The sequence below is a fragment of the Hyaena hyaena genome, unplaced genomic scaffold, assembly GCF_003009895.1.
Source record: "Hyaena hyaena isolate Hyena2069 unplaced genomic scaffold, ASM300989v1 scaffold_85, whole genome shotgun sequence".
Taxonomy (NCBI): Eukaryota; Metazoa; Chordata; class Mammalia; order Carnivora; family Hyaenidae; genus Hyaena; species Hyaena hyaena.
Genome location: NW_024080717.1, coordinates 3,041,940 through 3,057,882, shown reverse-complemented (window position 1 = coordinate 3,057,882; position 15,943 = coordinate 3,041,940). Strand labels below are relative to the sequence as shown.

The 15,943-nt window shown below is 50.4% G+C and overlaps 1 protein-coding gene across 3 annotated transcripts in view; it reads left to right on the top strand.

Annotated features, from left to right (window-relative positions):
• The window catches only part of SHROOM2 (shroom family member 2), a 126,991-nt gene that overhangs the window by 92,207 nt on the left and 18,841 nt on the right, over nucleotides 1–15,943 (top strand). The gene's annotated exons all lie outside the window — the stretch shown is intronic.

Below are 15,943 nucleotides of genomic sequence, written 5' to 3'. Positions count from 1 at the left end.
GGGGGGGGGGGGGGGGGGGGGGGGGGGGGGGGGGGGGGGGGGCAGCAAAACTGGGCGTGCATGTTTGGTCATGAGACGGTGCTCGGTGGCTACAGCCACACGCATCCTGCGAATTGCAGTGAAAACGCCTGAATGCAGAAAATGGAATCCGTGTGGCTCCGAGAATTGTGCCGTTCCTAGATTTTGCTCTCCGCTGTCGCGGTGACAGTGCAGAGCCATGCCGTTTCTTCCGGGGGCTCACTGTGCATGTGCTCTGAGTCTTCTTTACCTTTCATAGCGTAAGAGAAGCATTGGTGGCCTTATCTCTAAATGATTGAAATGCCTCTGCTGTTGGCGGATGCTTTTGTGTCCCGAGGAAGGATGCCATTTTCAGAGAAACTGCTGCATGTGTGTGTGCCCATGTTCACCCGTGCATATGCTGTTTGAGCTTGCGCTTACTGACTCCCGTGGGTGGGAGTCCTTTTAAATGCGTGTGTAGTGGTCATGCTAGTGAGAAGCAAAAAGGAAGAGGAGTTTGAAAATAGGTGTCCAGAAATCTACCTGGTAGCATTTATAATTAAATAGCCTGCTGCCTTACACGCTGAAGGCTTGCAGAACGAATGAATGAAACATGTCACGTAAAAGACCTGGAAATTCGGTGCCGATCTGATGCATGGCTGGCATATTTCCCTTGCAAAGCAGAATCTTTGAGGGGGTATTCTGTAACTATTTTTATTGAAGCAGAAAATGATTCCACGGATGGTAGAAGCAGGCATGTGTCCGCTTTTGCGTTCTGTCATGCACGGTGGACGAAACGCAGTCTCTCTCACATACACACACACTAACACACACCCCTTAAATATTTTGCAGGGTTTCTCCTACATGCACGAGCAGAGCACACACAGAAGCGCTTTTGGTAGAAAGGATTAGAAACGACCACACGTGTTGCTGTTGACCATACAGGCTGTATGAGGCATCTGCTCTCCGGCTGGAGTGGCAGACCCTGCCAGACGCTAACTGCCCCTGGCTTCACATGGACTGGCCGCTTCCCCCAAACCCTCCTTTGCATTTCAGAGGTCTGCTGGGAAGCTGATATTTTATGTGGCTTTTATAAAGCATTTGCTCGGGGCGCCTGGGTGGCTCAGTCGGTTAAGCTTCCAACTTCGGCTCAGGTTTGTGGGTTCAAGCCCCGCGTCGGGCTCTGTGCTGACAGCTAGCTCAGAGCCTGGAGCCTGCTTCAGATTCTGTGTCTCCCTCTCTTTGACCCATCCCTGCTCATGCTGTCTCTCTCTCTCTCTCTCTTTCTCTCAAAAATAAATAAAACATTAAAAAAATAGAAAGCATTTGCTCTACTTTCACTGCCTTTAATGCTTTGCCTCTGATGTGCATTCAACTTGCAGAAGAACAAGGTGGTAGAAACCAGGGCTGGTATTTTGTGTCTGCTGGATCAACCTGTCTTTCCCCGGTGAGTGGACACTTGTGTTTTCTAGGTGGCTTTTCCTTAGATCATCAAGTCCTTTCTGGGCGGCTTCTAGACAGAGCTGGGTATCTGAAGAGATTCTATAGTTACTTAGTTTTTTGCCTTTACACAAACATTTGCAGAATCCCTTGTGTTAATTCTTAAAGTTCACAAGCATTTTTATACACACAGACACACACACACACATCTTGGGCCTTAGCACACTGCATACCGTGTTTATTTTACAGTAAGCAAACTGGGGCTAAGGGCCTGGATTCAGACAGCCCCTGCATGCAGCGTGGCTGGTTTTTAATTGGTTGGGTCCTGCCAATTCATACCACCTCTGATGTTGAAAGGTCCTACAGGCAAGTAGGAGTGGAGATGGTGGTGCCCGTTGCCAAACCTGGTCTCTTCCAAACCTCATGTCCTGAATCCAGGGTGCTGACAGTGCAGCAAGAAGGAATTCCAGTGCAGACTCCCCAGGGGGCATGTGGCACATAGAACCTCTCACCAGGCTGAGAGATGGCAGATGTGTATCCTGGGGCCGTGTGGGTATCACTTGCAGCCTGCCTTTCTGACCCTCCATTCCTTTGTCTACAAGATAAGGAGTTTGGGGCACCTGGGTGGTTCAGTCAGTTGAGTGTCATTGAGTGTCTTACTTCGGCTCAGGTCATGATCTTGCAGTTCATGAGTTCGAGCCCTGCATCAGGCTCTGTGCTGACAGCTTAGAGCCTGGAGCCTGCTTCAGATTCTGTGTCTCCTTCTCTCTCTCTGCCCCTCCCCTGCTTGTGCTCTGTCTCTCAAATACATAAACATTAAAAATAAACTTTAGAAAAGACTGAGATAGCTTTAAAATATTTATTAGAAAGAAAGGAAGGAAGGAAGGAAAGAAGGAAAGGAGTTTGGAGTCACATGAGGAGTTTGGAGTCACTGATTTCTAAGGTCCCTTGAGGCCATTCTAGTGTTTCATTCCCAGGGACAGAAGCCAGGCACTGGATTTCCCCTTGAGATCGCACAGCCAGCCCATCCGTTGTATTGTCCTGCGCCATTAACATTCATGTGAAAGAAGACCTGGAAATATAAGTGAGATACACACGTGTGTAATGTCTTTGAGATCCATTTAGAAATCAGATGAGCTCTTACCAGCAGACCGCATTTTCTGCCTGCGGGCTTTGTGGATGCGATGGCAGTGCCCTTGACGAGTAAACCTGGTTAGGTGTTCTGTGCTAATGCCTCATAAAGTCAGCTGCTAACAGATGACGTGCTCTGGGGTATAACTTGCATAAAATTTGTTATTTAATGACTGCTGCAAGGTCTAGCCAGTGGGCCCTTACACATATTCAGAGGCCATTAAAGGTGGAATAAGTAGAAATTCTAGGAAGGTGTTAAACATTTATGTACACGTGCATGCACGTATATGTATATATGTGTACAATACACATGTACACTCACATAGTAGACAGTTTATAGAGTAATAAAGTATGTAAGGTAAAGTTTTATGTATGATTAATATATCTAAAGCCTCTTAGGTAAATAATCCGTTTCCAAATAGGTTCAGCTGAGTGACAATAATTAGACAAACCGATGTGTAGAATTTTCAGAATTTTGGGTCACATGCAATTGTGATAAGTGGAAGACAGCTGAAGCAAATTATTTTCTCTTAAATTATGGGGAGAATAGGGGTGCCTGGGTGGCTCAGTCAATTAAGTGTCCAACTTTGGCTCATGATCTCATGGTTCATGAGTTCAAGCCCCGTGTCAGGCTCTGTGCTGACCACTCAGAGCCTGGAGCCTGCTTCAGATTCTCCATCTCCCTCTCTCTCTGCCCCTCCCCTGCTTGCGCTCTGTCTCTGTCACTCAAAAATTAACATTAACAATTTTTTTTAAAGAAAAACTTTAAAAACATATAAGGAAGTTCTGAGTATGATATGCAGCATTGTAGGCTATGAATGCCCGGTAGAGGTCCTATAGATTTAGGATTATTTCCACACTTTCACAGTTAGATGGGTGATACTGCAGCAAACATGTTGTGAAATACTCATGTCCTGGCATGCCCATTTCCCTAGGACCAAATTCTAGAGACGGAATTGCTATGTAGGCTTTTGGGAAATATGTGCAAGTCGCCTTCCATAAAGTGTATACTGTTTCCGGGGCGCCTAGGGGGCTCGGTCAGTTGAGCATCTCACTTTGGCTCAGGTCATGATCTTGATCTCATGGTTTATGGGTTCGAGCCCCGTGTCAGGCTCTCTGTGCTGACAGCTCAGAGCCTGGAGCCTGCTTCGGATTCTGTGTCTCCCTCTCTCTCTGCCCCTCCCCCGCTCATGCTCTTTGTCTCAAAAATAAATAAAACATTAAAAAAAATTTTTTTTAAATTATATGCTGTTTCTGCCCAACCATCTAGCAGCCTAGGACAGTCCTGCTCTTCTCCAAACTCTGTCCACATCAGACATTTTATTTATGTATTTATTTACTTTTATGTTTTTTTTTTTTTTGAGAGAATGAGTGCAGGGGATGGACAGAGAGAAAGGAGAACAGAGGATCTGAAGCAGGCTCTGCACTGACAGCAACGAGCCCGATACAGGGCTCAAACTCATGAACCATGAGATCATGACCTGAGCTGAAGTTGGACACCCAACCAACTAAGCTACCCAGTGCCCCAACTATAAATTGTTTTTAATTATTTTTAGTGCTTATTTTTGAGAGAAAGAGAAACAGAGTGTGAGCAGAGGAGGGGCAGAGAGAGAGAAGGAGACACAGAATGTAAAGCAGGCTCCAGGCTCTGAGCTGTCAGCACAGAGCCCCATTTGGGGCTCAAACCCATGACCCATGAGTTCATGACTGAGCCGAAGTCAAGCTCTTAACGGACTGAGCCACCCAGGCGCCCCCACATCAGACGTTTTAAAAATTCTGTGATTCGACACGCAAAAGAGTGATTTCATTTTTAGCTTGCATTTGCCAGGTAACCAGTGAAGTTGAGTTTGTATCTTGTGTAGCCATTTGTTTTCTTTTGCTCATTACTGTTCACATGTTGTGTCCATCTTCCTTTTGGGGATGGGACCTTTCTTTCCGTGATCATTGTTATTTAGGTTGCAGATAGATCCCTGAAGCGTGTTGTGTGCCTTTCAAATATTCATGGTTAGTTCCGCTTAGTTTTTTCCTTTTCCGTGTATGAGTGCTTAACTGTCATATTGTTGCCCCTGTCTGGTGGCTTCTGCGGTCCGTTCCCATCCTGCTGGCCCCTGCCCCCAGCAGTTGCGTGTGGCCTTTGCATCGGTGCCCTTGCAAGCATAACGTTCTGGGGCCCGGTGGCTGTGACCTTCCTATGAGCAGTAGGCTGCCGCCAGGGAAGAACACAGGGGTTTCGGAGGAGTGACTCCTGTGGTGGTGTAGACAGAAGCAGGCGTCCCAGGTGAACATCTGCCCCATCGCCTGGGTTGTTAGAGCGCCCCTTAGGCTCTGGGGCTGCAGCGGCCCAGGCAGGAGTGCTGGCTTTTCCCCTTCGTGCTTGCCCTCTGCAAACGGACATTAGGATTAGGGCTGTTCCCGCTGAAGGATGGAGCAGCGCCGGGACCCCAGTGCCTCCGGCCAGCCTCTGCTCTGGCCGCCGAGCCCCCGTGTGAGGCGCAGCTGTGAGGCTTGCATGGCCGCCGGGGTCTCCTGCTTAAATACTTTCCCATGCCTGTGCCTTGCTCCTTTCCGTCCTTCCTCATCAGGAGGTTTTTGTGTTCATTTGAATGTTCCCCTTGTGTGTTTTGCCTTGGTCCGCCGCCCCAAAAACATTTGATCGCTCAGAGTATAAGTGTGTCCAGATCAATACACAGAAGCCATTTAACTATAGATATAAACACATTTGAAAGAGTAGAGGGCTACTCAGTCCCCAGTTAATATTTTTATTGCGCTCAGCGCTTTGCTGAAAAACTAAGTTACTCCAGATTGCGTTTAATGGGCAAGGAAACGTCATTGCATCTGTGAGTTGGATCTGCTTCCGGTAGCGTCCGCGGCAGTGGGATGTGAGGTTGGGAGGGCGGAGCCAGGACACGGCTGGCTGCGCAGTAGAGCTGACGCTGTCCACCTATCACGGAAGACCAGGCGGGGCATGGGATCCTACCCCAGGCATTACTCTGGTGTGTGTGTGCATGTGTGTGTGTGTGTGTGTGTGTGTGTGTGTGTTTGCCCCTGTGTTTTAACTGCCACTAGATCAGAAGGACCACGGTCTCCGGGGACAGGTTTCGGGTGACAGCAGTGTTTCTGGTCACTGATCTGTCTTTCTGTGGTTGGGTGCCAGGGAGCCTGCAAAATTGAATCAGGTACGGAGTCTCCTTTGAAGGGTCTTCTCCTCAGTTACCAGAGAAAATGATAACATAGCAGATTACCATAGACTAGGGGCTTAAACAACAGACATTTATTTTTCACGGGTTCCAGAGGCTGGAAGTCCAAGATCGAAGCACAGCTGACTTGGTTCCTGGTGAGAGCCGTTTCCCGGTTTGCAGACGGTTCAGTTCTTGCCGCGTACTTAACGTGGTGGAGAGCGGAGAGAGCAAGTGCTTTCGTGTGTGTGTATGTGTGTGTGTGTATCTCTCTCTCTTTTTGAGAGAGACAGCACAAGCGAGGGAGGGACAGAGGGGGGTGGGGGGACAGAGGATCAGAAGCAGGCTCTGTACTGACAGCAGCGAGTCTGACGTGGGGCTCGAACTCACAAACTTTGGCATCGTGACCTGAGCTGAGGTCTGACGCTCAGCCAACTGAGCCACCCAGGCGCCCCTTGTGTCTCTTTTATAAGGGCCCCGTCCCACTGCTGAGGGCTCCAGCCTCCTGTCCTAATTCCGTCCCAGAGGTCCCAGCCCCTAACTGCCCCCTGGGCGGTGGGGGGAAGGAGGTAGGATTTAACCTAGGAATTTTGGAGGGTTACAGAAATAAGTGCTGTGATGCCCAGTAGTGGGAAGGCCCAGGAGAATTAGCATGTCAGCCTTGCCTCCCTCCCTCCCTCCTGTTACCTCCCTGAATCTGTGCTGAAGGCTGCCTTGAGCCAGGGCACTGCGTTAGGCCCAGGGACACAAGTGGCTGGTAGCACCATATCGAGGAGGAGAGATATTCCACAAAAATAATACAGATGAATTGAGTATAGTTTGGGGACAAACAGGTAGAGATTAAGTACTTATGGGTGTTTAGCAGAAGCAAGGCTCGTGTTTGTCAACAGGTCCTGGAAATGGGGCCACCTGGGTGGCTCAGTCCATGGGCGTGTGACTTCGGCTCAGGCCATGATCTTGCGGTTCGTGAGTTCCGAGCCCCGCGTCGGGCTCTGTGCTGACAGCCAGCTCAGAGCCTGGAGCCTGTTTCAGATTCTGTGTCTCCCTCTGTCTCTGGCCCTCCCCTGCTCACACTGTCTCTCTCTCTTTCTTTCCCTCTCTCTCAGAAATAAATAAAATGTTAAAAAAAAAGAAAGAAATTTCAATCCTCTACATCTGCCTAAAGCTGGCTATCCTTACAGAGAAAAACACTAACTTAGGCAACTTTCAGTCAGGACTGCAGTAAGTGCCTTAGAGCAAGAGGGAACTTTCTGGGCAGTGCAGTTGTATTTCGACTTGATCATGGTGGTGAACATGCAACTCTATGCATTTACCCAAACCTCCCACTGCCTGAATTTTATGGTGTGTAAACAATACCTTGAGAAGACTGTGGTGCGGTTATGTGATTGAGCCCCAGTCGGGCTCTGCACCGAGCTTGGAGCTGACTTAAGATTCTCTCTCTCTCTTTCTCTCTCTCTCAAAATAAAAATTAAAAGATAAAATTGTAGCAGAGTATGGAGAGGAATAGAGGTGGAGATGTTTTGTAATGTCAAGACCTCCCAGATCCATAGCTAGATTTCTAAGAATCCAAACACATGTTTTTAAACACTTACATGGCTCTGGAGAAAGGTGTAGAGATGTAGGGCACAAGATGTAAGGTGAACCCAAATTCATGTGTCACTTGCTCCTGTGCCCTAATATTTGCAGGCTTCAGATTGGTCATAACTTCTCATGTGTCGTGGAAGGAGCTGTTGGGGGCTCAGAAGGCATAGGGAACTCTTCTTTTTATTTTATTTTATTTTTTTTATGTTCTTTAAATTTATTTTTGAGAGAGAGAGCACAAGCAGGAGAGGGGCAGAGAGAGAGAGAGGGAAACACAGAATCCAAAGACAGGCTCCAGGCTCTGAGCTGTCAGCACAGAGCCCAACACGGGACTCGAACCCACAAACCGTGAGATCATGCCCTGATCCGAAGTTGGACGCTTAGCCGACTGAGCCGCCCAGGCGTCCCGGGAACTCTTCTTCTTACTGTATCTCCTGCAGACCCTGCTTCAGCTATTTTCTGCTCAAATGTTGGCTGACCCACACTGAGAGTGGGGTCCTGGTTGGCCGCAGGTGCCGCTCAAACAGGGGACCCAAATGCCCATCAGAGGAGATGGCGGGTGTGCCCCGGGGGTGTGGGGTGACTTGTGGCATCCCCGGGGACACTCCTGTGTCCTGCGTTCCCGGAAGACTAATGGCGCCCTGCCGAGTCGCCCCATGAAACCTACAGACCACACCAAGCGCGGCGGACAGCCAGTGCCTGAACCGTGGCCTTGGCCACCCACACTTCCCCGTGAAACCTTGATCTGATCAGTTCGACCAGTTCTAAAAAGTTGCAGCTCAACGGCTCAGGCTTGTCCGCTTTGAACTTTGTGCAAAACATATTTTTAGGAAAGCTAATAAGAGAATGCCTGAAGAAAACTTTGCTAACCGAGCACATGAAGATGTCATTTTTATTCCATTTGTGCCTGCTTCTAACTGGTCCGGAGCTTTCATTAGCAGGAAGAATTTGCCTGATTTTGGTTAAAACAAAACAAAACAATACATCAGTTTCCAGAGGTGCCTGGGTGGCTCAGTCAGTTAAGTGTCTGCCTTCGACTCAGATCATCAGATTATGATCTCAGGGTTCCTGAGCTCGAGCCCCACGTCCGGCTCTCTGCCGTCGGCATAGAGCCTGCTTCAGATCATCTGTCCCCCTCTCTCTGCTCACCCCTACTCACGTTCTCTCGCCCTCATCCCATTAGAAGAGATGGCAGGCTCAAAAGTAAATGAAATAAAAATCTTAAAACAAACAAAAATTTCCAAGTGATACATCCTGGAACCAGGAGCGCGTGTCTGTAGTCGGAGTGTTGAAAGAGGCCTGGAATAGATTCAAAATGCGTGTTCTGAGAACAGGATTGGATACTTGCAGGGTGGTCACAGTTCATAATCTCTGACTCCAAGTGTTTTCTGTGATTGGACACTCGTCCTTCCAGAAATCTGTGCTTATACTATTCCATTTTGGGTCATCTCTGCATGGAATCTATTAACCTGTTCTCCTCCACTTAACTACAGATGGCTGCTCAGCCTCTCCTAATTCACCTTCATTCCTATTATGACCCAAATTCCTGCAAGCAAAAGCAAACCCAAAGGAAGCAAAGCTTTTTGTCCATCTGTTAGGACAATGAAGAAAAAACATTCTTCTGATTTTCCCCGCGTGGCATTAGCATCACAGAAGAGCGAGCCTCTCCGGGTCTGGCGCAGAGGGAAAAACTCACAGTAAAGAGATGACTGGATCGCACATGATTTTGACGCCCCTCCCCTCCCAGAAGGTGATTCTGCAGGACCCAGAATTGGGACAGGACTCATGGAAACCGCTCTGTCCGTCGTCACTGCCGTACCTGTCCATGCATTTGGTAGAGTTGTTTGCAGGCTTGGAAATTGGGATACGACAGCCAGACAGCCTTTAACCTCCAGGGGCTCACCATCTGGGACATGCCGTGGTGACCTGGCATCTCCAAGGAAAGAGCGGATGGCGCCATTATTCCTGGGTATTCATGCTGTTTACGATGTTTCTAGTGTGTTTCTCTGTCCATTCACCAGAGTCGACTAGTTGGTGGCCTTTTCACTCCCATGCCTTGGCCATCATCATCTCCTTTTCCCACCTTGTTTGACTTTTAGGGGGTGCTGTGTAGACAGAAGACCTTCCTGCGTGTGCTTCACCGGGGTGATATGTGTCTGTCGGGAACTCCCTGGGGGACAGGGAGATCAGCGGATTCACCAGCGACTCGTGCAGGAGACTTGTACTTGTGGTGTGAGTCCTGAGTCTCCCCAGCCACCTGACTCGTCTCAATGTCCCGTTGCAGTGCTGTTCTTCAGACAGCCTGACTGGTGGTGTTGCCTGCGGATACGGGCAGGGAAGCCGTGATTTCTAGTAAACAGTTATACACTTCGCAAAATCCCTGTCATTGACACCCACAAGCAATGGCTGTGTGCTTGCTAAAAATGTAAATGCTGAACTCCACGACTTCTCGGAAGCCTGTCTCCATTCGGAACGCAGCACTTCTGAGTCCTCCCCAGTCATCCTGTGAAGTCATCTTGTCCTGTGCGGAACTGGGCTCTGATCTGGCTTTGCGACCTACACTCGCGAGTACTGCTCTTAGGCCTTCTCCAGTACGCCTGCCACCGTATCTGTCGCTAACGTCAACGGCAGGCCGGCTCCGTGAATGGTGGAAGTTAGTATCTTCTGGAATATGTCAGTGGAAGGAGGAAACCCCTCGGTGTTGTCATCCACTGGCAGGTCGCTCTGTCTCCCCGCATTGCTCGGTGGAGGCCGTCCCATCGCACAGGATTCTGCGGTACCCAGAAGTGCCTGGGGCAGCCCGTCACGGGTATGGCCTGCTCCGTGCGGAGGCATGGGCGGCTCTGCGTCGCCGTGCTGCACCGTGGGGCGGCGTGGGCAGAGGGCACGTGCTAGTGTCACAGACACCTGCCCTGGGTCTACTGCACCACACATGGCCCTTTCCCGTTGGGGGCTCGGCACAGCATCTGGCTGGTGGGGCCACCACACGGGTCCTAACACGCCAGGCGCTTTCCTGCCACTGCCTCCCATGGTGGCACCGTGGTATCCTGTGGCGAGGAAACGAAGCTTTGTGACATACTGTTTCTCGTCCGATGTCACACAGCTAGTAAATGACGCCGCGATTGGCATTGTCTGCCTAATGAAACCCCAAAGGAAATGCGGGCAGCAGCCTCACAGTGGCTTCAGAATCTGAAGTGCATTAGGAGTAACAGCCTTGAGCCACAAATGTGTGTCCAAGTCAGAAGCGACCACGTGTCCCCTTCCTCTCATTGTCCCCATACGAACTTAGGAACGGAGGACCCTGTAGTACATGTTATGTAAGTCATCCAAGAGTTAGAAATGTGCCTCTTTTCCGTGGTGAAGATAATTGTCAGCCCTATTTGCAAGGCAGTGCTGAATTAATTAGGGATTACAGAGCAGTCTAAAAATGGTGACTTATGTTGGGAATGTTCACTTGCAAGGTTATTTCGCTGAGAACCTAACTGCCAGTGTCTCAGAAAACACAGCCTCGTGGGGGGCCTGGGTGGCTGTCAGTTAAGCGTCAGACTCTTGATTTCGGCTCAGGTCATGATCTCACGGTTTGTGAGTTCAAGCCCTGCATCAGGCTCTGACCTGACAGTGTGAAGCCTGCTTGGGACTCTCTGCCCCTCCCCACCTTGCTCTCTCTGTTTCTCTCAAAAATAAATAAGTAAACATAAGGAAGGGAAAGAAGGGAGGGAAGGAGGGAGGAAGGAAGGAAAGAAACACAGCCTTGCTCCTTAATTGTGCACAGTGACCGAAAGCAGAAAATGCACCTGTATGTCAATGTTCTGGTGACAGGTGCCGTGGTGCATGCAGTATTTGCTTGTGAGGCTCCAAAGAAGATAGCCTGGGCCCCCTCCCATCCGTGGAGGTGCTTAGAGCCCAGTGAGGGGAATGGAGACCCGTGAACCACGCAGTCATTGGAGAGTGAGACCAGTCCTGTGCCACAGGTGACCAGGAGCAGAGGGCCTGTGTGAAAGGGGGCAGGAACCTGGGACCCAGAGAGAGGAATCCACGGCCGCGCCGGGGCTCATCACGAGCAGATAGAAGCTGGACATAAAACCGCCACCTCTCAGATCTGGGAGCCGCATGTAGAGGTGGGGCTGGCTGGCTGCAGACCCAGATCAAAAAAGGAGATTTGAGTAATAGCCACGTTGCTGGGATTCCCCGGGCATCAGCTGTGTGTGTGTGTGTGTGTGTGTGTGTGTGTGTGTAGTCTTTCTCCTTTTGGACTTTTGGTCACTTCTGCCCTATCACAGGGTGTCTGGGGGCCTGAGCTGCGTTTACCGTGGCCTTTCCTCGGGGGGGGGGGGCGGGGGGTTCCTCTTCAGATGAGGTTTGTTTTGCTTTGCTGCCCTGCTGCAGGCTAAGGAGGCGCTGGGCTCCCGCCCCCAGCGGGTAGCAGGTCTCCTGAGCCTCCTCAGGGAGCAGCCTTCTCCTTGGTAACATGTCATTAGAATGTTCTGCATGACAGTGAGTGACCTAGGCTGCATATCAATTGCTGGGACTCTGGAATGCAGCTGCCTTTTAAATTTTCCTTTGTATGGCTTCACTCACTGCCTAGGCGTATTCCAAGGAGCAAAATGCTTGCATGCATTTGCTGGCCAATACTTTAGACTTCTTATTTTCTTACTCTATCTGTGGATCTTACTATCACCATTGACTTTATCCTTGAACGTTTTTTTAAAAAATTGAAATGGAGGGGCTGGCTGCTGGGTGCCTGACTGGCTCAGTCAGGTGAGCGTCCGACTTCGGCTCAGGTCATGATCTCAACAGTTCATGAGTTCAACCCCGCGTCAGGCTCTGTGCTGACAGCTCAGAGCCTGGAGCCAGCTTCCAATTTTGTCTCCCTCTCTCTCTGCCCCTCCCCCGCTCATGTTCTGTCTCTGTCTCTCAAAAATAAATAATTTTTGTTAAAAAAATGAAAAAGCAGGGGATACAGGGCGCCTGGGTGGCTCCGTCGGTTAAACATCCGACTTGTTATTTTGATCTTTTGATTTGGATCTCATGGTTTGTGGGTTCGAGCCCTGCATTGGGCTCTGTGCTGACAGCGCTGAGCCTGCTTGGGATTCTCTCTGCCTCCCTCACTCTGAGCCTCCCCCACTCTCTCTCAAAATAAATATTAAAATTAATAATAATAAAATAATTGAAAAGGAGGCGATATACTTACATTACACAGAGACTGACAGAGACACATCTAACACATGCATGGCACAGACACACGTACAACAGACGCGGTACAGACGTACATACACACACACACATTATCTACAGACTAGTCTCTTGGAACCCGTTAGGAGCACTGAGCAGAATATGGCCCCGACAGAACTCCAGACTCCCATTTGCGGTCCTTCTCGTGACCCTGGTTTCCTGAATTCCTAACCTGTATAATAAAAACCCATTCATGGTTTTATGGCTTTGACCTTGTACGTTTGGGGGGGAGGAGAACAGAAAAAGTGAGGGGGCGGGAGCAGACCCGGCGGAGAAGTTCTCTCATGCCAACGGAACTGCCCCGGGAGTGCAGTTAGCTATGTGGCCGGGGTGCGGAGGGGCCATGCACGCCTCTCCCAGGGACCGGGGTCCCGGGCAGACTGTGCAGCCCGCCTTCCGCTCCGTCAGTAGTTCACACGGGCGCGCCCCCTCTTTCCGGCCGGCTCTGGAGCACGTCGGTGTCACAGGCGCTTTGCACACCGAGCTCCCCTCCAGCCCCCACGTTCAGTGTGAATCCAGATGGCCAGAAGCACTTAGACGGAAGCAGTAAATGGTGGCTAACTCTCCGTTTCTGGGAGTGGCCGGGTACGGAGCGGGTACCGGGTACCACATGCGGCCTGTAGTTCCCGGGTCCGGGCCTGGCAGCAGGGGCCTTCCGGGCGCGGCTCCGTCGTTGGAAGGAAATGGTGGGGAGGCATTTGTGAGTTGTCATGGAGGAGGTTTCCCGGGTCTGAAGAAGGAGGCGCGGTGGCATAGATGGAAGGGCGACACGAAGGCACGCGCTCCTCCACTAACCGGAGGACCTGTTAGTGCGTGATGGATGCGGGAGGCGTGACTGCAGCTGTTCAGAACGCGGTGTCCGGTTGACAGGGTTTAAATGCCATTCGGAAACCAAACAGCTGCGTGACTGTATGCTCTGGAAGCATCTGTCGTCGCTATGTTCCATTTATTTTGGGGGCGCCGGGGGGGGGGCGGCTCAGGCGGTTATTAGCTGTACGACTTCAGCTCAGGTCATGATCTCATGGTCCGTGAGTTTGAGCCCCATGTCCAGCTCTGTGCTGACAGCTCGGAGCCTGGAACCTGCTGCAGATTCTGTGTCTCCCTCCCCAGCTCTCGCTCTGTTTTTCTCTCTCTCTCAAAAATAAACATTTATAAATTTTTTTAATTAAAAAGTTATGTTGAAAACTTCTGGGTTTTTTAGTGTGTACCTAACATGTATTTTTTCCTTAACTCTCTAACTCCCCGAGGCGGGGTTAATATTTGAAGCTCTTTTGCTTGGCTGTTTCGCCACTGTGCATCTACTAAGCCAAGATGGTGTCTTCAGCTTCTTGAAAGCGGGAACACACCTGCCCTCTCTCAGGGCCCCGGTGGGACCCGAGCTTCTCCGTCTTCTTCCAGATGTGGACGGCGTCCAGCTGTGTGTGGCTGCGCACACGGCAGCACGTGGGGGCAGGGCGGAGTGGGGGGCGCGGGCCGGCCAAGGCAAGGGCAGGGAATTTGGGCATGCTCTGGGTTCTACTCAAGAGCATCTGCTGAACCTGGAGGGGCCCTTTCCCCCGGGACACGGCCAGAGGGACGTGCAGTGGGCCCTGGACCTTGCCGTGCAGCAGCCTGGCTGGGGTTGGGCATCGGTAACCCCCAGGCCCGGCATCACGGCCCGGGAGGCCCTGAGGGGGTGCAGGGATGGGGGAAAGCCTTGCCTAGTTTGTTAGAAGAGTACATCACTCATGGGCTCCGGTGCTCTGTCTTCTGCTCCCCCCTGTGCCGCCCTTGTTAGAGTTTCCTCCAACAACTAGGCGGCGATCTCCTCCATGCAGCCTTGCTCTTCCCTGAAGGGAACGGTCCATCAGAGGCTCCTTTTAGTCCTGGGTCAGGTTGGAAGAAAGTGTCGGCAGAGTCACAGGGCTGCTTTGCCGCACATTTGATAGTTGTCAGCCGGGAGCGTTGCTTGCTTGCAGCGCAGCTCCGCAGGCTTGTGCAGCGTGCCTGTGGCAGTGTTTCGTGGGGACCTTTCTGAGTGTGGCTGTGCATCATGAGCACATGCGTGTGTACATCGAATGTGCAGGGAGAACTGGAAACAGGCAGCCATATGGAAAGACCTGTGAACCACTGCAGCACCCAAAGTCTCTGTCTCTTTTGTTTTAAATTTTATTTATTTCTGAGAGAGAGAGAAAGAGATCATGAGCAGGGGAGGGTCAGAGACAGAGGGAGACACAGAATCTGAAACAGGCTCCAGGCTCTGAGCTAGCTGTCAGCACAGAGCCCCACACGGGGCTCGAACCCACAAACCGCGAGATCATGACCTTAGCCAATCGGACGCATAACCAACTGAGCCACCCAGGCGCCCCTAAATTTTATTTTAGAGAGAGAGAATGACTGGGAGAGAGGGGCAGAGGGAGAGAGCGAAAGAGAAACTCTTTAGAAGACTCCAGACTCAGCACAGAGCCCAACATGGAGCCCGATCCCACGAACCTGAGATCACAATTTGAGCCAAAATCAAGGAATCAAGGAATCAAGGGTCGGATGGTCAACCAGCTGAGCCCCCCAGGTGCCCCATGTTTTTCTCCTTTTTAATAATTTACTACTGATTGGGGCGCCTGGCTGGCTCTATAGGTTAAGTGTCTGACTCTTCGTTTTGGCTCAGGGCACGATCTCAGGGCTTTGTGAGTTCAAGCCCCACATCAGGTTCTGTGCAGACGGTGTAGAGCTTGCTTGGGATCCTCTCTTCCTACCTCTCTCTCTCTCTGCCCCTTCCCTACTCACACTGTCTCTGTCTCTCTCAAAATAAATAAATAAAACTTTTTAAAACTTTAGGGAAAAAATGATATACTACTGATTTTAAAGATTTTATTCGTACATTGAGCCTCATGTTCTATGCCTTTTTTTTTTTTTAATGTTTTATTTATTTCTGAGAGAGAGAGACAGTGTGAGCAGGGGAGGGTCAGAGAGAGGGAGACACAGAATCAGAAGCAGGCTCCAGGCTCTGAGCTGTCAGCACAGAGCCCGACGCGGGGCTCGAACCCACGAACTGTGAGATCATGACCTGAGCCGAAGTCGGACACTTAACCGACTGAGCCACCCAGATGCCCCTCCATGCCTTTTTGTAAACGGCAATTTTCCTAAGTAAGCCACATATACCATTACATCAGAAATGAATATTTCTGAATACAGCCATATGAGAATTTTCACCACTGCTGTTCTTATTTATTTTTTTATAAAGTGAAAATTCCATTTATTCCTGTTTATGACACAGTACACAAGAGCAGCGTTTCACATCATAGACCTCACTTCCAACTCCTTGCAGTGTTCATTTCTTTGGCTAAAGAGACGAGACATGAGAAGCAGGCAATGCTTAGGCAACTGAAATAAAGATGGGGAGGGGCAAT